Here is a 20,999-nt window from a genome sequence, read left to right as displayed (position 1 = left end):
TCGAACCACATGGAACAAAGACACACATAATGTTACATACATATTCTCTGTTGCTTTAATTTTCCTTTCATTTATGAAAAAGATTACAAACCGAGATGTATGGAGATGATGATGTGTGTGTGCACCTTATTTTATAACCTGAAAAGCAGTGTAGTGATGTTTTCGTTTCAAAAAGTTTAGAACGTTAAAGGATTCACTACAAAGAGAATGCACCCACCTTCTCCACGATGGTTTCGTTTGGAGGCTGGGCTCTAATCCCAGCAACACCCAGGTTACTTCTTAGCTAGTGGGCACTTACTACCTACCTGTGGGCCAGCTTGTGTCCCGTCTGCTTCTGGCTGCCGGTGCCCCACCCCGCCTATCACTCCCACCTAGCACCCCATTCCCTCCACCTTTTCCAGTTCACACTTGCTCCTCAGGGTGTGCAAGCAATCTGGGTCCCCGCCCCTGGCTGCCGAGACGGTTGAGTGGCGTTGGGCCAGCTGGCAGGTGACACCCTGCTTGTCAGTGGTGTTGGAAGACTCGGCCCTGGCTCCCAACAGCGTCAAACCGCCCCCGCTGGTGTGCCAGCCGCCTGCTAAACACCCTGGCCCCAGCACCCGTGCCAGCCATTTGGTTCATCATCAAATCCTCATCTTGGCAGATGCAATCCCTTTCTTGGCATGGCTGTCGCATTTAATCTCAGCAGTGATTTAAATGTATAATCGCCATCAGCCTGACTCCAATCAGGTCCAGCGGCGTTGCGTGACTCACACGTCAGCTCCCTTGTTCCAATTCTTCTTTGCCTGGGTTGAAGGTGATGATGGTGTCTGTTTGTGTAATACTTTCAGGGGCTGTGCTCTGAATTACCCTGTAAGAGGAGCGGGTGCGTGCTGTTCACACCGCAGACCAGCACAAGGAGATGCAGACATGTTTCTTACCTGATTGTCTTGATTGACTGACACAAAGAATTTGTGATGAGTGTCAAATAAGAAACAAACCTGACCCTGTATGGAGAGACCCCATTCGGAAGGGTTCTTGCTTGCTGGGATGTGGGAGGTACCCAGCATAAGATCTGCAGGCTCAGGGTTGGGAAAGAGGAGGGGCCCCATCAAGGGGTGGCTCACCAGCATTTTGTTCTGATTGCTAGGGTGGCAGTGGCTATGGCAGGGGGCAAGCAGCTCAGCTCAGCACTGAGGAGGCACAGACTTTGTGATGTGTAGTCCAAACCAACCCAACAGATAAAACTCTCCAAGGGTTTGGAACTGGATAATGGTTACATTTGCACGACATTGCACATGAAATGTTTAAAATGGTAAATTTTATATTGTGTGCATTTATTCTTATTTTAAAATATCCCACCAGAGTAGTAACACCAAATAAATGTTGGGGATGGTGTGGTCACCTGAGGGGCATGCCACCTCATTCCTGGCTAACCCACCTTGCAGACTGCAGCTGGGTGCCGAGGTCCAGAGGGGTTGCCCTTCCATCCCACTCAGTCCCCTGTGAGGCAGCCATGCTTTGCGTGGCCATGTCCTCATCTTAAGGAAAGGTATCTGGTTCTTATGCAACCCTCTTGCCTCCTGGATGAAGCTGGATTTCCATCAGGCTTCAACCCACGGGCTTTCTGTAGCAAGCCACCTGCGTTTTCCTGCAAACCTCAGTGGACCACTGAGCCGCAGGCTCTCCCAGCCTCTGGAAGTTGGTGCGTTGGTGAGTCTGGAACTCAGCACAGCTAGAGCGATGACTCACCACCTCACCGTCTTGGCACCCTCGATCCCAGCTTGGAGTTTGATTTTGGAGTATTGATTACTCACTTAGCTTTCCCCCAGATGGGCTCTTGGCCTGTATGTACCTAAGACAGAAAGATGGGATGCCTGCTTCAGGTCAGAGTGGGGGCATGTCCCAGAGAATTTGACAACCAGCCCGACACAAGTGCTCAGCCCTCGAGATGGGCTTTGCCAGGGTGGGTGCCTGCGTCCCCTGCCAACAGCCGTTCCTGTATTTATTGGGAACCTGAACAGGGAGCAGTCTGTGGATGTTCTAACAATTTAGTCCAAATTCTGTTCCTCTCTAAAGATCAGGAGCAGGTGCTAAAGAGTCTTAGATTCCCAAGCAGGAGGTATTCCACTGAGGAACTGGGTTCTTTTCTGAAACAGACTGTCCTTTCCTGGGAGACTTCCTTATTTCCCCGAGTGCAGAATAAATCCCTAAGTGAGAAGGAAAGGACTCCAAACTGCCTGTTAAGGAATGAAGGTGTGTGGGAAGCAAAAGGATGAAGGTCATAAAGAGTTGATCTAAATGCCCTGATAAGGTCTGCAAACCAGTTGTATTTTCACTTTTGAATTCGTTGCCAATGTTAAAGACCAGAAGTACAAAACTTTCCCATAATATATGCCAGATTTTTGACAGTTTTCTTGAAAAAAAGAATCAGAGATCTGGCTATACTCAGCCTGCAGAGAGGGCAGCCCTTCCCTTTTGCAAACCTCCACCTGCCTACTTTCTCCTCAGTACCTGCCTTCCATGCTGGCCTCTGTGTTTTTGACACGTAGGATTTGCTGTTAAAAGTGTCAAGTTTGGGTTCTTATACTGTTAGTGACTTAGCCAGGCCATTGAACCCCTTTACATTTCTGTTTCCTACCTGCAGAAGACATGGTGCAGGGGCTGTGGTAGATTTGAAGGTGCTGGCAAAGTAAGATGCTTCATGAAATTCAAGGGTAGGTTCACCCAAGTAATGGGAATATGAGCTCCCCTCGCCTCACCAATTTGGAGAGGGCATTTAACCACCCTCCAGCTTGCTGATGGAAAATGATTTCTTATTTCCATAAATAATCCTGCCAAGCAAGTGACTTAATTGATTTAATGAGTTGAATTTCAAGAATTGGACCTGGCCAAGAGTGCATATTTATTTCTGTCTCCATCTGTGGAAATTTCCCTAGAATTACAGCAGTGTGGTTTTACAGAGGGATTTGGGATTTTAATGGGAAATACCTGGGAACCCTCAGGGTGTGGGCTGAGAGTTGGGGACATTTTCTGAGCTGCTGGACCAGTGCTGATCTGTGGAACATGGAGCTTCCATTGGAGGCAGGATATGTAAAAAAGTCACATCACATCTCAGATCATGTCCAGGCAAGGAGATGCTGCCTGAGGATCGTTCCACCGTTTATCCCCTTGACCGTAAGTGACAGTCTAAATGGCATCTTCTCTCATGAACCCATAAGCCAGCATCTTTGGCATAGCACCATTTTGTGTGTACTTAGAGAAGGCCACCCCTTAATTCACTGAATCACTTGATCCAGAAACCAGCAGTTCTTCACTTGGTGATTTGCTCACAGGGGCCATGTGGTAACCTCTGGAGAAGTTTCTGGTTGTCACAGTTGTGGGGTGGGGGAAAGTGTGGACTGCTTCTGGCTGATAGAGGCTAGGGGTGCTGCTGGCATCCTGTGATGCCCTCTGGAACAGATAACTGTCTGCTGCATGTCTCTGTGGTGCTGTGGTTCACTAGACAATCTTCACCAATAGTATTTCTTTTTCCTTATCATAGGCTGTGTTTGAGGCATTGGGGATGGGTTGGTGCATAAGAGAGACAATGTCCTTGTTCTATTCCATATGCATTGAGAATATATTCTGATATTTGATGGGACTTATATTCTTGTGGCATGGAGGAAGACAGAGAGTCAATGAATTCATGTAACTTAGCTCACAACAAAGGAAATGAGTCAGGATAATGTGGCAGGAATGTCTGGAGGGGACAGTGTTACTTGGAGTAGTTGGGGAAGTCCTTTTTGGTGAAGAAATCTATCCATTAGGAATTACATCATCTAAAAGTAAGAAAATATGACTTTCCATGGCTCAAACAAATGAGGGTTTCATTGCTCACTTAGAAAGCCTGAAAGTAGGTGGCTGCTGATTCTGATTCAGGGCCAGGGTCTCTGTAATTCTCTTGGTTTTTTTCCCTCAGGGTCACAAAATGGCTGCTGTAGCTCCAGGCACCACACCTTTGCTCATGGTGGGAAGAATGGCACCAGCCCCATCTGGCTGTCCTATCAGAAAAGTGGAAACTGTCATAAAAACTCCCTTAACAGAATTCTTCTTATAAGCTTGTGGGCAGGTGTAAGTCACATGACAACCATGGCTGCACTGGAGGCTGGGTGGGTTAGTATTTATCTTTTCCCAGCCTCTCTAGTGGAGGCAGGCATAGTGGAAGGCAGAGGTTGGGACGGGGGTAGGCCAGCCAGCTTTAGGGTGCTGGCCATCTCTCACATTGTAGCTGAGATCTTAATGATGAGCAGGAGATGGCCATTTGACAACTGGGGCAGGGGTGCACCAGATAGCAGGGGCACAAGTGCAGAGGCCAGGTGACGATAGCCAGAAGAGAGATGAGTGCTGGTGCTGGGAGGAGGGCCCCTGCGGCCCAAAGACCCGCTGCTCCAAGCAGCTCAAGGACTGGAGGGGCTTCCTGTGGCCGCTGTAACCAATACCACAGACGGCTGGCTGACTCCAGCAGTTCAGAGGCCGGAAGTCTGCAGCCTGCACCACCGGCCTGAAATCACGATTCTGGTAAATCGGCGCTGCCTCCACGGCCCTCGGGGAGACCATCCCTCACCAGCTTTAGCTTCTGGTGGCTGTGTCTCTGTGATGGCAGTCTTGTTGTGACTCGGACCCCTCCTCTTCTGTCAACCCTGTCCTCTCCTCTGTGTGTCTCATAAGGACAGTGCATCAGATTTAGGGCTCACCTGCATCAGAATGATCTCATCTTAAGGTTAACTGGGTATCTGCAAAGACCTGTTTTCCAAGTAGTACAACATTCACAGGTTCTGTGGGTGAGGGTGTAGATAGCATTCTGAGGGCCAGCTCCCCCTGATGACAGAGCCTAAGTATAGGTATCTGAAGGAAAGGGTTTATTGCCTTTTGTGTGGGTTGTAGTCAGTGTCTACACTGTCCCAAATGAATCCTGCTAAATGCTGAGAGGTTGTTCTGACTGTAAGGCACCAGGGACAGCCTGCTCATATGCCTGTCATGTCTTCCCCTGGGTCTCACCTGTGTGTGTCTGGCCATATATTCTAGTTTCTAAGCTGACTTATAACCTGTTGCTCCAGCATATCCTGCGGTGCACACCACACTTCTCACCTCTGAGCCCTGGCTTGGGCTGTCCCCACACAGAATGTTCTTCCTGCTTCTCTCATATCCTGCCCTCGAAGCCCTGCCAGTGTGGAATAGGCCCACCTGTCTGGTTTCTCTGTGTGTGCTCTGGAGCCGTGCCATGGGAGCCATGCCCCGGTCTGTGTCTGGGATGAGGAGGCTGTTGGTGTGCTCTGTTCATTAAGTGTTCTGTTCATAAAGCCTTTTGCCAGCACCTGGTTCATTGGCAGCTTTCAAATGTCGGCTAAATGAGCACCCCCCACCTGCTCAAATGCAGACGTGTGACTGTGCGTAATGGTGACATGAATCCCTGGAGTCAGGCCACATTTCTACCACCTCTGGCCACCCCCAACCCCCTTCAGTCTCTGACCCAACCCTGTAATCACATGGTTTTTCCTACACAACCAGCCCCAATCTTGAAATCATGTAAGGTCTCACTGTGAGCCACCTATCAGCATAAATTCAGGGGTAGCTCTCGTGGTGCCACAAATAACAAGGGCATTCCTGCCACTCGGAAGTTCCAAGGATTTAGAGGCACATCCCCCTACTCCCCAGCTCCCCTGGACCTGGGCGAAGGTCAGATTCTTGGTGACGATGCCAGAGCTTGGTGTTTACTGGCCTGTGCTGCCCCTCTGCATGCACTCCGCACCGGTTCCTCCTGCAACCCCTGCCGGTGCCTGACCAGCCTCAGAGCTGTGACTCGGGCCTCCCTTGCCCCGCCGCTGCACTGGGCTCTTGGCTTATGGTAATGACTTACTGTTCTCTCATGGGGCTAGGAGTCGGCTCCCAGGTGGCCTGGGGGGACCTCCCATCTTTTAGATTCCTGTACCTGCCACCAACTCTGACCAGTTTCTCCATTCAACTCTTCAAATCACCAAATTTAAGTGAGCCCTCTGCTTCCAGCCAGTATCTAATGCAGTCTGTTAAGTGCTTCTTCTCCCCTGAAAGACAGGGACATTTTCCCCCTCCCTCCCCCCACTTCCTTCACTTGATAAATGTCATCGCATGATCCCTGTGCCAGCATCCGTGGGGGGTGCTGTGACCAGCTCTTTCAGGCAGAGCTCAGGGCTGATCCCCTTAGAGGGGATGTTGAGACTGGGATGGTTAATATGGTTGGTATTCTGGGATCCTGGACCAAACCTGTGTCTTTCAAAAGCAGTCCTGCCTTTAAAAGTGATTGTTTTTGAATGTTGGGATAAAGTAGCAGCACAGTGCTTGGTGCCCTGTGGCTGGCCTGAGCCCCCAGAGAATAAAGGGCACACCCAGTTTCTAGCCTTTCCTTGCCAGAGGCTCTGAGTCCTGATAAAATAACCATTTGCTGTGTTTGCTTCTGCATTTGTCTTGAGGCCTTGCGTATCAGTTTAGAAGGAAGAGGGTTTTTGGGGGGTAACTTAATTTCCATAAATTTAAAGCTTACAGAGAAGCTGCATGAATACATGCTCTGTACTCCTCCAAAGTCCCCTTGATGGCTTGCCTTTCATCCCATTTGCTTTATCCCTTCCTTTCTCTCATCCTGAACCATTTGAGAGTAAGTTGCAAACACGAGGAACCAGAAGGTTCTCTTCCACAAGCACAGTGAAGCAATGCAGCAATGCAGCCAGGACATTGCACACCGATACAAAGCCATGGTTTCATTGATCTGTGCCAGCATTCAAAACCGAATTTTGATTGTCACAGAAGGTCCTTGGGAGCTGTTTCCTTTTTATTCTTCCCTACCCCTCCCAGGATCCCAACCAGGACCAGAACCTAACCCCAGGACCTTCTCAGGGACCCAACACGTTTCTTCTGTTCTTTGCTCATGTGGCATCTTGTACTAAGACATGCATTGAAACTGGCAGTTTCCAGTGTAGGAAAGAAGACAAAACCCATGGGCTGTTTGTACCCCTGTTACCAACCCGAGGCTCCCAGCAATCTGCCTCCTGACAGGGCTTTTCCTTGGCCATTGTCCCCTCCTCCCCGAAGGTCCCTCCCTTTTGATGCCAGAGCATCATGCACATCTCCTGTGTCTCAGGCCTGCCTCATGTGTCCATCCAGCACTTGAAACGTCGCTAGTCTGAGTTGAAATGTATAATTATAAAACACACACTGGTTTTCAAAGACGTAGAGAAAAAGAGCATCCATTAGCATTAAGGGTTTATGTTGGTTACATATGTATTTTAGATATATTGAGTCAAATACAGCATGCCATGACAATTAATTTTATTTATTTTTTTAGCCATTAGAAAATTTAACATTGCATCTATGACTTGTGTGATATTCCTCATGGGCAGCACTGGCCTGGGCCACACCTGTGTCCTTTCCTCATGCCTTCCTTGATCTGGCATTGCCCTCAGTCTTTCCCACCAATGGGGGCTCTGATGCTGAGATGTTGGGGCATTGGAGCAGAGGGTGGGGAGTAGGAACAGGATGGCTGGACCCGCCACAGAGCCAGGGCACACACGGCTCTTCACGGGTGCTTGGTGGCCTCCGCCTGGTCTGTTTCCCTTGGAGCGTCTTGGGTTCCTTTAGGATCCAGGACAGAGCAGTGAGCGCTAAGTGAAACTTGGTTATTCTCTATGAAACAGCCCCAGCCTGGCTCCAGTGGGGACCCAGGGCTGTCATAAGTGTCAGTGACTGCTCCTGCTTATAAATACTTCAATGGAGCCTCAGTTTCACTACAGCCACATCAGTAGTGAAGATAAAGCTTTTTGGCTTTTGTCAGTTTACTCAGGGAAATGTGATTCTCCTAGTCTCTGTGTTGCTCCAAATGTTGTCATCTCCTTCCAACCATTTCATGGCTGAAATGGCTGCGTGTTCTCCAAGTGCAGAAAAGGGAAGATGCAAGAAGTCTCGAGGCTCTGGTAAATATGCCCATGCAAATAATAAAATTCTCACTCCTGCCCCCAGAGTGTGGCATGCTGTTTCAGAACCAGAGGCATCTGTTTAGTGCCTGGGAGCAGGCGGATGGTGGGCGTGGACTCTGTGGCAGCACGATTCGGGGAACCCTGGACGGCAGAGCCAAGGCCAATGGCTGGGCTGGTTCCACAAAGCTGCCCTCTCGAGCAGCCTGTCAGTGTGGTCTTTTTAAGTCCTGGAAGCCAAGTGCAGTGGACAGAGGGGAGGAACAAGCAGGCAGCTTGGGTCAGCATCACGTGGCATGAGTTCTCTGCTCCTGGGTACATTCATGTTGGAACATGGTTTGGCTGATGTCCAGACATTCATTTTCTGATCTTGAATATTCTCAGCGTGGGAATATTTAAAGCAGGATAAAATAAAAACCAAAAGGAAGATTTAAAAAGAAACACACTGGGGGGCTTCAAAGGAACATCAGAGACTGGACGTCTTCTACGTCGGAAAGACAATTAAAGCTCTCGGTTTGAACAGGAGGAGCTCATGAGGGTAATGAACCTTATGTTTGCCTGCACCGCCATGCCAAACCTCCAGAGGCTGGTTCTTTTCTGTCCCCTGGGAGGAATCGCATGTCGATGTCATCGACTTTTCTCAGACACCCCACAGCCAGCCTCATTTTGGGTGGAAGTTCTTCCTCTCTCCTGGGGCCTGATTTGGGTTGAGTGTCACATATGCTGCTTTAGAAGGGCTGGTTCTTTGCAAAGGCAAACAGAAAAGGGCTCAGTTCAGGGGCTTTCTCCAGATCCCACCCAGGGGAGGCTGGGATCTCCTCCCTGGTCGGCCACCAGCTATGTCCACTGGGGGATGGCCATGCGGGGCCTGCAGAGGACTGTTCAGGTCTGCCCTTGGCCTTCTCTGCTTCCTCACAACATGGCCATGATCAGTAACTCATCCCGTGTCACACACGGTTTTCTTACCTATAAAATGGGAATGATTATATTACCTGCTTAATGGGGGGGTGGCACAGAGCTAATGACTTACCACACATGCAGATGATCTCTCACCGTGGATGTCCACCTGGCATCTGGTGGGGCTCACTGGACACCCCAGTGGTCTCGTGCCATCGTCCTGCAGCCTGCTTTGTACCCACTCCCATGGTGCTGGCTGTAACACCCACCTTTCTCAGTGCCAACAGCCTGCAGCCAGCCCGCCTGGCTGCCCCTCTTACCCCGGTCCCTGGCCTGTGCCATGTGGAAGCCCTGTTTCTCTGCAGAGTCAGATGGAAAGGGGCCAACACTGTGGCCGCACAGAGCTGGTGACCCCTCTGGAAAACATCCCTGAACAGCTTCTCTTCAGAGAGGAGGGAGCTCTGCTCACCTCCAGCAACGACTGCGTGTGCCAGAGCCGGAGCCGCCGGGCCTGTGCTCCGCAGCCTTCCGGTGGCATTTACAAAGTAGGTTTGGCTTGTTTAAAAACAAGGCCATGTAAATTTTTATTCAAGAGAACGCCGCTTGAAATCTCTTTGATATTTTCCTTCAAGGTCAGAGGCTCGCATTTATTCCTGGCAATTACCTTCCAGAGCACAGGCCTAAAGTATAAATTATGGAAAGGACTGCTTGTTTTGGAGGGAACTCTCTCTCCCCGTCATGTGCCCCTGGCCTCAGAAAGCAGTGATCAGTTAAGAACACAACTCAAAACCTCCCCTGTTTACTGAGTTGATGAAAAGGGGTTTTCAGACCTGGGTTAACTCTGGGCCTTCCTGGGCGAAGGGTGGAGTTGGACGTTTGTAGTTGAGACAGGGGAAGGGCCCTTGGGCACCCAGGCCTGTGTGCTGCCCGAGGGGCTTGTAGCCCCATCATGCATGCTCTTGGGAGGCCCCCGCTTAGCCCACAGTGAAGGAAGAGAGGCTCGGACGCTCACACTTAGCAGAGGCTGGGGTAGGAGGAAACAGCTCCGACGTGGCCTTGAAGGCAGTTCCATTTGCAGCCCAGATGGAGCTGCCCTGTTCTCACTGCAGGATGCTTACATGCGCCCCTAGGGGTTTAAGAATGGAATTGGCAGCTGGCAGCAGGGTTGGGGGGGGCACACTGCAAGTGTGGGGCCCAGACACTACCCACCCAGGAGATGCCGAAACCCAAGGCTTCCCACCCCATGCTCTCCTGGGCTGTCCTCAGAGTTAGCGTATGCAGTGGCACACACTCTGCATTTCCTGGCCCCTCTCAGAGTTCCAGACTGCTTGCTTTCACTTACCCTCTGACCTGCAACAAGGGTCAACTTGGGGTTATCCTGAGCACAGGGCAGAAGGTACAGGGGATAGGTTTCTGCCCCTGCCCCCACAGGAGTCAGCAGTCCCCCAGCTCCAGGTCCTCCTCTGGGAAGCAGCCAGGCCTGGACTGGCCCTGTGGAGGTTGTGGTCTTGGTGGAACTGCTGAGCAGGGTGGGACGATCCACTCTCCTGATTTTTCCCGGATGGAGGACTGTGCTGCCCAGGATGCAGCAGGAGGAACTGGCCACCCCAGGGTTGTCTGTTTTGGGTGCCCTCCTCCACCCACACTACCTTCCCAAGGATGCAGGAGCCCACTGTCTCCCTAAGATGTTTTCTCCTGCAGCATGGAGTGGGTGGGAAGCTGCTCCTTGGCTAAGGAGCACACAGCCTGCATCACAGGGTCTGGGTGAGCCGCAGAGAGGAGGGGAGGCGGTGGGGTTGCTTCCAGGTCAAGATGATGAAGAAGTCCAACCCACCAGCTGGATGCTGGGGCCAAGAGGCCCTGGAGACAGGGAAGCCGCAGACAGAAGGCCTGGGTCTCTGGTCACCACACAGATGGGAGCTGCCACTGGCTATCATCAGTCTAGGACCCCCTGCATCTGTCGGTCTAGGAAATAGACATATATGCATCAGACCTGCTCTTTGGTGCCTCTCCTGACACAGAAGCCAGCTGATGCTAACGAGCACACTTAGTATGCCTCTGTTCTTGCAGCCACACCTTGGTCCTCCGGTGTCCCCTTGGCTACCCTCTTTCCACTGAGCCCTATCGCTGTTGAGGAGTTTGGGGCCCCAGGAAACCTTCGCTGGTGCCTTCAAGCTGTGGGTTCCATGAGAGCCTGACCATGTGTACTGCTGTGCAATTAAAACCAAATGTGGTATTTATGCCCAGCACCACTTAACTCTTAGTGTAGCAAAAATGACCATGCATGCTCCGTTTCTTTTTAAAATTTTAGTAATTTTAGGTTGCTTTTACTTGATTAGTAGAGTAACATACTTTCACTGTGGAAAATTTTTAAGCATAGAAAATAATTTAGAGAAAATGTGAATCACTTGCAAACACATCCCACCAACATCATCATGGGCAACGTGATGTTTATAGCTTGAATCTTGCTCTTGCTTTGATAGGATATTTAGAAAATGTAGACTGAATGTGTTTAGAGGGATATTAGGTTACGTTTTGTCTGCTTTTTGCTTGTCTATTTTCTTTTGTTAAACAGTGAAGATAGGATGTGTGTAATCCTAAGGGAGAGAGGAGTCATCTTGCCCATTCTTAGCCTTTAAGACAAACAGACGTGGAATTTCTGGGTCAAAAGATATGCATGTTCTTGAGGCATTTGATAAATAGAGCCAGACTGCCTTGCAGAGACTTCATTTCCTGTCCTTTGAGCAGTGCACATGGGCTGTGTCCTCTTCTCTTGAAAGCCTTGAGGAGGTTTCTTTCATTTGTTATTGTTTATTACAGAAAAGTTAGGAAGCAAAGATGTGGGAAAATTAAGGAAATACTGCTCAGGGACGTGTGCCTTAGGGGTAGCAAGGCTGGAATCCTGATGGTGCCCTTTGGCCTAGGGACGCAGGGTGCAAAGTGCATGTGTGTGCACGCACGAGTCCCGTGAGAATCACCGAGGCTAAGGCTGCTCCCCAAGACCAGGAGGTGGGCAGTGTGTGTGTCTGGCACCCCAGATCTCCTCTGGGGCATCCTTCTGGGTGCCCAGCACTGCTGTGACCTGTCAGGAGAGCTGCTCCGAGGCCCCATGCCATGACTCTCAGTTTGAGTTGTTTGTCCATAAGCCATCCAACCTGGGAGCCCGTTTTTTTCCTCTTGTTCCTGAGTAGATAACCTTAAGGCTCTTTCCAACTGTAGCTCTGTACGCTTCTAAACAGCTTGCCCCCTTTCTTGACAAAACCCCACTTAAAGCTCCAAGCTCGGAACATCCCCGTTATCTCCATGATCTGTGGCCATTTGATCATGATGTGTGTGTTTGCGACCTTTGGTTGGTGCCAGAGAAATACCTTTTAAAATGATACCTCAGAATGGGATAGGAACACAAAGTCATGAAGGGCCATGGAAACACAGACTGACCCCGCCCTGTGTGACCACGCTCAGGGTTCATGCACTGAAGTGTGTGTGCGGGCAGCATGAAGGGTGGGTCACCCTGGTGTTGCGTTTTTTCTTTAAAAGCTTAGGAGTACAAACAAAGCTATTAAGTGATTTGGTAATTAGCTTTGATGAGTCCATTTAGTCAGTCAAGGAGGGCCAAAATGCAAAGGCTTGGTGTCGGATTTCTGTTGGTTGGGAATCTTCAAGAAAATGCACCTTGAAGTGGTTTAAGTATTAAAAGGTAGAGTCTAGACTCAAACAACTGCAAAGTCCAGACATCAGGAAAACATCAGGCTTCCTCACGTGGCAGAAGGGGCAGGGAGCTGTGAGGTCAATTTTATAAGGGCACTAATCCCATCGTGGGGGCTCCACCCTCATGACCTGGTCACTCCCAAAGACCCCTCCCCCCACCACCTCCTAACACCATCGCATTGGGGTGAAGTTTGGAGGGAAACACATTCAGTCCGTCATGTTGCATTAGACAGAGAAGGAGAGAGAGCGGTCTGCTCCTGGAGTGTAAAGTACGTGATAAATGATTTCCAATTCTGATCTATTTTCTGTTTGGATAATCGAGGTGGGTTTTAGGAGAGTGGTATGCTGGTAAACTGGCTCTCTAGGAAAGAAAAACAGCCCTGATTTGCAGGCCCTGCCTAATTCCAGCTGTGGCTGATTTTAGGCCACCCCTGGTTAACAAGGGCTCACGGCACTCCTGATATGTGACAACTGGAGGTGGTGGGTGCCGGTTCCAGCCCATGGCTGGGGGATCTTTGTAACTTGCAGATGGTTGTAACTGGTTAGCTTATGCGTGCTGGCAATCCCAGTGGGTGACAACTCTGGGAAGTCAGTGGGATATGAATTAAGCCAGATCTAGAGGGTGCTTCCCCCAGGCCCCGGAGGAGCATTTCTATGGTAGAGGGCTAGCTGAGGGTGCCCTGAAGTAATGTGACCCGCAGTCTTCCACACCTGAGTGCTCTGGGCCTGTCCTGTGGCCTTTCCGATGCCCTTGGCTGGCCCTGCTCATTCTGAAGTCGGCTGCAGTAGGGTCCTCTGGTTTCGGCCTCTCTGCCATCACCCGTGCTCCACTGCATTGTTGGCTTGATATGCGCGTGATGCTCACACAAACGAATCTGCACTTGCTGTTAAGGTCCCTGAAATGGCAGTACTTTTAATCAAACCCCCATGCATATAGATTCTTTCTAATGGTTAATCTTCCTAAACCGTATAATGAATAAAGCGCTGGTAGAGCCGGAATCGATTCGCAGCTGTCTTAAATGCAGCTTGCGTCTCAGGGCTGGGTCTCCCTGCGCTCAGAGCCAGGCTGCGAGCAGGTGCCCTGCAGTGGGGAGGCTGCGGGAGCTGCCCAAGCCTATTGATCCGAGTGGAGGCACAGGGTGCTGCCTCATCTTTGCTCTCTGCCCACCGCAGAGCACATATTTGAGCAAATCTGAGGCCTGCAATATTTAGTCTGCCGCTCCCCGTCCTTTCCTTTGTCTTAGAGGAGGAGGTGACAGACCCCCAGACCCCACAGCTGAGCTTTTCTGGCAGAGTGGGAGATCCTTGGCCAGCAGAGGCTGTTCGGAGAGAGCGGCTATGGGCTCCAGCTCCTGCCTGGGGCTCACTCTGTCCATGTCTCCTCACTACAGTCTTTCCTCATAGGACACCTCCTCAGGGAGGCTCACCCTGACTGCACACCCACACTCATTTCTTTCACATTTTCTTATTCTGTTTTCTTCTCAGCACATATCATGAACTAAACTGCCTGTGTTGCTCATTTGTTGTCCCCATCTCTCCCACTGGCGTGTGTGCTCCTTCGTGGCAGGGAACCTGTCCTCATCTCTCTGTTCACTGCTGCCGTCATACAGTAGGTGTTCAATACACGTGGATACAGGAGCGAGGAGGGGCAGTCCTTCGCCTCCAGGAAGTGTCATCTGGGGGGACCTTCTTTTGCGCTGCATTCTGTTGCAATTGCTGCAGGCACGGCGCTGGTTCCTGCTGGGCCCATCTTTGGGCCGCTGGCTGACTGCGCTGCTCACCTCTTCCTGTGGACTGCATCCTCTTCATGAGCAGTGGGAGGCGATGATGTGGCCCATGTGACCATGGGGACCACTTACTAAGGGGAGTGAAAGAGCCACGAAGCCCGGGACCAGGATCTTTTCCTGTATTTCGCATGGTGGAGTGTTCAGGCAGCTCCATGCTCCCCTCAAACTTTGGGGTTGGCACAGGGCAGCAGGTGGCCTTTATGGGGAGGAGCTTCATTTCCAGATCCCCTGCGGGTAGCTGTTAAGAATCCTGGGGTTTAGAGAATTGGGGGTTTGAGGATGGGTCTAGGCCAAGACTCTCAAACTCTAAAAGCAGAGGTCAGGGGAGGGACAATACTTTGCATAGTCAGGCAGTTTTGATGGCGGGACGCTGACTTCCCACCAACCCCTCACTCCCCGTGGGAGGCAGTGTGGTGTGCCAGTTCAGAGAGACGGCCTGGTTCCAGTCCTGGGGCATGCTGCCCACTGCGATCTTGGACAAGCACTTTAGTATCCCATCCAAGAGATGGATTTGATAATAAGACTTGGTTCATAAGGTTGCTGCCATCAGGATTAAATGATTTAATGCAGATAAAATACGCTGAGTGGGATCTGGCCCTTAGGGAGGATAAATACGTGTTAGCTGATGTTGGTTGTTAAATACCAAAGTTGTTCCTCCTACAGGGATAGTCTGACTTCTTCCCTGATGTGGGTGCTCTTTGTGCCGAGCTGGATACAGAGCATCTTCGCCTTTGCAATCAGGCTTTCTTTCTATTTTTCTTTTTTATTGCAGTGAAAAGACTTAACACAAGATCTAGCATGATAACACATTCTTTTTTCTTTTTTCTTTTTTTATTAAGGTATCATTGATATATACTCTTATGGCACAAGAAAAACAATGTGGTTATTACATTCATCCTTATTATTGAGTTCCCCCCATACTCCATTGCAGTCACTGTCCATCAGTGTAGTAAGATGCCACAGAGTGCCTACTTTTCTTCTCTGAGCTACACTGTCTTCCCTGTGACCCCCCCACACACCATGTGCACCAATCATACCCCACAATCCCCTTCTCCCTCCCCCACTCCTCTCCTTTGGTAACCACTAGTCCCTTCTTGGAGTCTGTGAGTCTGCTGCTATTTTGTTCCTTCAGTTTTGCTTCATTGTTATACTCCACAGATGAGGGAAATCATTTGGTACTTGTCTTTCTCCACCTGACTTATTTCACTGAGCATAATACCCTCTAGCTCCATCCATGTTGTTGCAAATGGTAGGATTTGTTTATTTCTTATGGCTGAATAATATTCCATTGGTAACACATTCTTAAGTGCATAACACATATTGACACGTCCAACAGAGTCTAGAGTATACTCACCATGCATGTCTGAAATGGAATGGAATCTGGAACAAGTGCAAACATGGTCAGTGATCTTTGGCCAGGAGGCCAAGGCTACAGTCTCTTCCATGGGTGTTTCTGGAGCCTCGAATGGCCCGTGCACACACAGGGCACCAAATTCAACTCAAAGTGGATCAAAGATTTACATCTCCATAAGACATGGAGCTGTAAACCCCTGGAGGAAAACGGGAAGCTCCAGTTTTGGTAGTGGTTTCTTGGAGATGACCCCTCTTGTCCTTCATGTCCCCACATGCTGTCCTGGGCCCTTTGTGCCAGTGCAAAGACTTTCCAGGCACTGAGGGCAAGAGACTGTGTGGTGTGATGGTTAGATGTGGCCATGGCTCTGGGCTCTGTTATTCATGAGTCGTGTGGCCTCGGGTTCCCATCTATCTGCACAGTGTGGGTGGGACAATGGTGTAGACATGACGGGCAGCACCGAGGCATGGCCTGAAGTGCACTTGGCACCACGAACACGGCTGCTGCTGCTGATGCCATCACACAGTTGGAGGGCCTTTCAGTGCTGCCAGCTGAGCGCCCCTGACCGTACCCGCTGCTCCTGTTTCTGGGGAGATCTCAGCCACCAAGTGCCGGGGGATGGAGGCAACTACTCTACACCCACTACTCCAGACTGACATATTCCCAGTTTGCTTTTCTGTTCCACAGTCCGGTTCATCCCCAGCCACTCATGAGGGCCTCTCAGCCCCTGAGGCTGATTAGAAGAGAGTCGAGGGCCACAATTATGATGCGGAAGAAAGGAGAGGCCGCTGGAGTCATGGTCCAAACACGTGGCTGTGAGTGCGGGCTTAACGTCACCTAAGCCCCTGCCACGGAATCCTGCTGCACCACTCGGAGGCCCCTCCTGGGGTATGTCCAAGGGGTGCAATCTGGGCCACTTGGTTAACTTTCCGTCTCTGAAATGGCAGGTAAAATAGGAAGTGGACTATTGGACCCTCTTGTAATCTTGTAATCATAATGTTGCACCTTTACGTGGCTCAGAACAAGCCACTGCACCGGATTCCTCAGGCCATGTTACAGTTGGTTAAAAGAAGTTTCTCTCTGTGTTCATAGATGGACATGGCTCCCAGTCCTGGGGTGCTGCGATGCTTTTATTTAGCCTTAACAAGGGCTATGGCTCCTCTATTTTTGCTTTTTCTATTCCCATTAGTTTTTTAGTGTTAAAGTTTAAAATTTACTATTTCCAAAGACCCATGTGATAGTGTGAGGTATTTGTCACATATCAGAAAAGAATGTGTTTTCCTTTTGTAAACACTGGCAAGTCAGTAGTAATTTCCCTTTGCCCCTTGGTCTGTACTGACCATGGGTGACAGGCTGCTTGTTATGGGGCAGTGGTGCAGCCTCGTGGCCATGAGTTCAAGTTCCAGGCATCTTTGGAGCATTCAGTGAGACACTATGTAGTATGCTTAGAACAGTGCTTAGTCTGTGACACTCAAAATGTTAGTTGCTGTTATTAACACTAATAATAATAAGCTTTAAAAGAGAAAGTCAGATTCCTGAAATAATTTTAGTTTGGAAGGTAACACCACACTCTGAACTTCAGTTTGAAAATAAAGAAGAAATTGAGCTGAAGGAAAGCTCATTTATGATAGAAGGTTTTCCATACCACTCTTCCAGGGCTTTTAGTAAATGCAAATTTAATTTTCATATAAGATGATTAAGCCAGTGAAATTGCTCTCAGGCAGTGAACATGTTTATTGAATGCAAGGTGATGATGCTTCTCAGCCCTGAGCTCAGGTACACACTGTCCTTGGAGGTGTCCCCCTTCCCTTGCTCTCAGTCTTTTCCTTTGGGTAATAATAGTAGTTCCAGATGGCAGGTTCCTTCCCATTTTCCTTCGTGGCTGAAGTGGTTATGAACCAGAGGAACAGTGAGAAGTGCAGTGCGTGGGTTGATGAGCCCTGTGTGCCCTGTGCAGCCTGCAGACACGGTGTGAGCCTGAAGGTAGAGTTAATAATTCAAACCAACAAGCACCAAGGACAGCGGCGGTGAGGCCCCGCCTGGAGCAGGAGGGCCGGCTTGCCAGGGCTCCCTTGCCCAAGGTAATTGATGGAGCGATCCTGGTGTCTTCAGCATCCTGGAGAGTGCGGCAGCCTGGCTGCTTTTCCTGGGGGAGGTTTGCAACTTGGCTTTCAACTTTCACTTGTAACGCTCTGTCATTCATGGTAAAGTGGAAACACAAGACGTATTTTATTTTTATCCAACAAAAAGTTGGGGAGCACTTTCTGGGTGCCAGGCATCCAGGTCAGGGAGCGCAGGTCCCCCAACATCTTTCCCTGGGGGCGTGCACCCTCCTAGAACTTGTCCTGGGGAGCCCAGTGCAGTGAACAGGAAGCAATCCGCTGGCCCCGTACTGTGTAGATGCTGGTACACCAAAGAACAGCAATGAAAGGAGTGAGGGTCCTTTTTAGATCTGTTTTTAAAAATGTAATAGATTTTTAAAAAAGAAGAGTTTTAGGTTAATGGGAAAGAATCCCTGAGCACCTAGGTTCCGAGCAGTCTTCTCCCTCTGCCAGAGTTGCCCTGTTGCTGACAGCTGACATTGGGGTGGTGCGGGGGCCTTCCAGCCGGTAGTGCAGGGAAGGCTGATGATCCACCTTCGGTCCCAGACCCCCTTACCTGTGGCCCAAGGCCTCTGGTCTAATGGAGTTATTCCCACTCTAGCTTCCGAGTAGGGTTCACACTGTACCACTTTCCCTTTGGTTGGATTGGTTCTTGAACCCACCAATTTTATAACTGACTACACCAAAATACAACAGTTTCCCTGGTGTAATACGCTATTTTTTCCCACACGTTTAGTGAGCATTTATTATGCCTCCAAGGCACAGTGTGGACACTGGCGGACAAGGATTTGCTCTCGGAGACCTTTCCACCTGATGGAGCAACTGATGATAAACGTTCAAGTGGGGTGGTGGGGCTGGATGCACTGTGCTCTGGCCTGGGTGTCAGGGCACAGCCTCCGTGCAGAGGTGGTGGCTGAGCAGGGAGCTGCGGACAGGCGGGGCACAGGGAGTGGACATGTGAAGATTCAGTAAAACATTTCTGTGCAGAAACCCAGTGGCTATGCAGTATGGAATGTTTTCTCTGGGCCATTATGGATGCTTTCCTCTCTTCTATTTCCTGTTTCCTATAGTAGGAGGCACAAGCCGTAGCAGGCATGAGAGTTAAGAGATCGTCCCCAATGGTCACGTTCTCTGGGAACCGTAGTGCTGACTGTTTCCCAACCCGGTTCTTCTCCACTGCACATGTCAGGCCCACTCTTTGGGTTCTGGGACTTCTTAATTCGTGCCATTGTCCTGGGTGCTGAAACCCCGCAGTTACTGAGGTAATGCAGGTAAAGCTTTCAACCCTTGGTAAAGATAAGCTCTTTTTCCTCTGGCTTCTTGTCCCCTTAGGTTTTTCTTGCTGATTCCCGAGCCATGCTATCTTCTCTCTCTCTGAATGTACACACTTTGAGAACAGGGAGCAGCTCATGCAATCTTGGTTCTTTTCTCAAGGATATGATCCCTGTATGCAGTTCCCTCTGTCCTGTATCTTCCAGAGAATGTATCTGGGGTGGGGAGATTCAGATGGGAAGACAGCGACAGAGGACAAGAAGGTAGTGTCCTCAAAACACGAGTTGCACCAGTGGCTCTGAAAGCTGTGTTTTCTTTATCTGCATGACTCATTATGACAGATACGCCACCACGTGCGAGCAGTTCCCATTTGGAGATTGAATTACCATCCTATTCAGCTGACACAGAGCAGTTCCTGGCTGGGCCAGGCAGCCATGAATAAGTAAATAGTCTTCCAGCTTGATGTGGAGCACAAACATCAAAGGGCTGGGAAAGGCTGGCACCCCAGGGGACAGGATGCAGTTGCTGCCTGGGTGGCCCGCACTAGTCGGCCTGCTTCTCTAGAGCGCCAACCCCCTGCATCTTGTAAGTACCCTCTTTGGGGTCGGGGGTGAGTCTGATGGGTTGACGAGGGCCTAGACACCGGGTCAGGATGTGCCCAGCTCGGGAATGAGGAGCACCCTGGTGGGTGAGGGATGAGCAGGGATGGAGTTCGTGATAAGCCCTGGTTCCAAAGCCTCTGTTCTTGATTGTGGCTCAGTGACTGCTGCTGCCCTATGGGCATTTGCTTCCAGATTTGTCCACAGGCCAGGATCAAGTTAGGAAGGGTTTTCTGGGCTAAGGTTCAGTCACTGGGTGGGCCGCAAGCACTGCTTCACTCAGGACGAAGCGCAGCAGAGTTGAACATGTGGCTGGGCTGGAGGCTCCACGACCTGTCCTCTCCACCTTCTCCCCCCCAGAAACTTCTGTTCCTCTTGAAACTGAGGTTGGTTTTGCTCGTTTAAGCATTCCATCATTGGTGTTAGAAACAGCACATATTCAAAGCTACCATGTCTCCAGTGGGAATTTTTACCCATTGAAGTTGATTTTGGGGCTGCCTTTTCCACTTTGTTAAGCTCAGCTAACAAGAGCAGGTTTTACATCATGAAGGCTTTAAACAATGAACACCACTGGCATTTTTATTTCATGTAAGTCCAACATGAGTTGAAGTAATATATGTGAAATGCCAGGAAGCCCACGATGGTTGTTAAGGCCAGTGGATTCTTTTTTTTTGGTCTTTTCTGTGGAGGTAAATAGATGGGTGAAGTGACTTGAGTCTATTCCAAACATTAAATGGTGAGAACAGGATCCTCCCTCATGCAGTCAAATTCATTTTGTGCTCTGTGGTGAACATGTTTACAGGGCAGAGCTGGTGGGCAGTGCTTTTCATGGTGTTTGATGGCAGCAGGGAAGTGTGCATCCATAAATCATTGCTTTTCTTTCTCTACCTGCCCAAATGGCTCTTAATTATGGCTGCATATGAAGTGGAGTTGTGCTCTATATTCAGTTTTTTTTCTGAGTCATTAGAGTTGGTTATGCACAGCCCCTCAAAGGCATTATCTTGCTGGACCACTTCTGAATTAATAATAATCATACTTCACATGTAACCACATGGAGTAGTTCTCCATGCTCTATAATCATTAACAAGCTCACCAGTCAGCTTGGTGAGAGGGAGACACATCAGAGCTGCTTTGCCCCTCTCATGAGTGGGCGGGGAAGAGGGCAGAGGGCAAAGTTCGAAGGTGGTTGAAGAGGCACAGCCCCTGAGCCTAGAAAGATGAACGAAAAAGAGGTGAATTTACTTATTCTAGGCAAGAGCACTGATGTTTGCTAACTGCATTGAGAGGCTGGGAATTATTGTCCTACCTAAAATTATTTTCTC

General features: G+C 49.8%; 1 protein-coding gene across 3 annotated transcripts in view; it reads left to right on the top strand.

Moving 5' to 3' along the window:
* RIMBP2 (RIMS binding protein 2) overlaps positions 1-20,999 on the top strand; it is a 174,492-nt gene that overhangs the window by 15,796 nt on the left and 137,697 nt on the right. Inside the window, exon 1 of one of the 3 annotated variants that reach the window (XM_073223951.1) lies at positions 19,482-19,663. The exons of the other annotated variants lie outside the window; for them this stretch is intronic. The gene's annotated coding sequence lies outside the window, so the exon portion shown is untranslated. Of the gene's footprint in view, positions 1-19,481; positions 19,664-20,999 lie in introns of those variants that run through there. 3 annotated transcript variants of the gene reach the window in all.

The sequence above is a fragment of the Manis javanica genome, chromosome 15, assembly GCF_040802235.1.
Source record: "Manis javanica isolate MJ-LG chromosome 15, MJ_LKY, whole genome shotgun sequence".
Classification (NCBI taxonomy): domain Eukaryota; kingdom Metazoa; phylum Chordata; class Mammalia; order Pholidota; family Manidae; genus Manis; species Manis javanica.
This window is presented reverse-complemented; position numbering and strand designations above follow the sequence as displayed.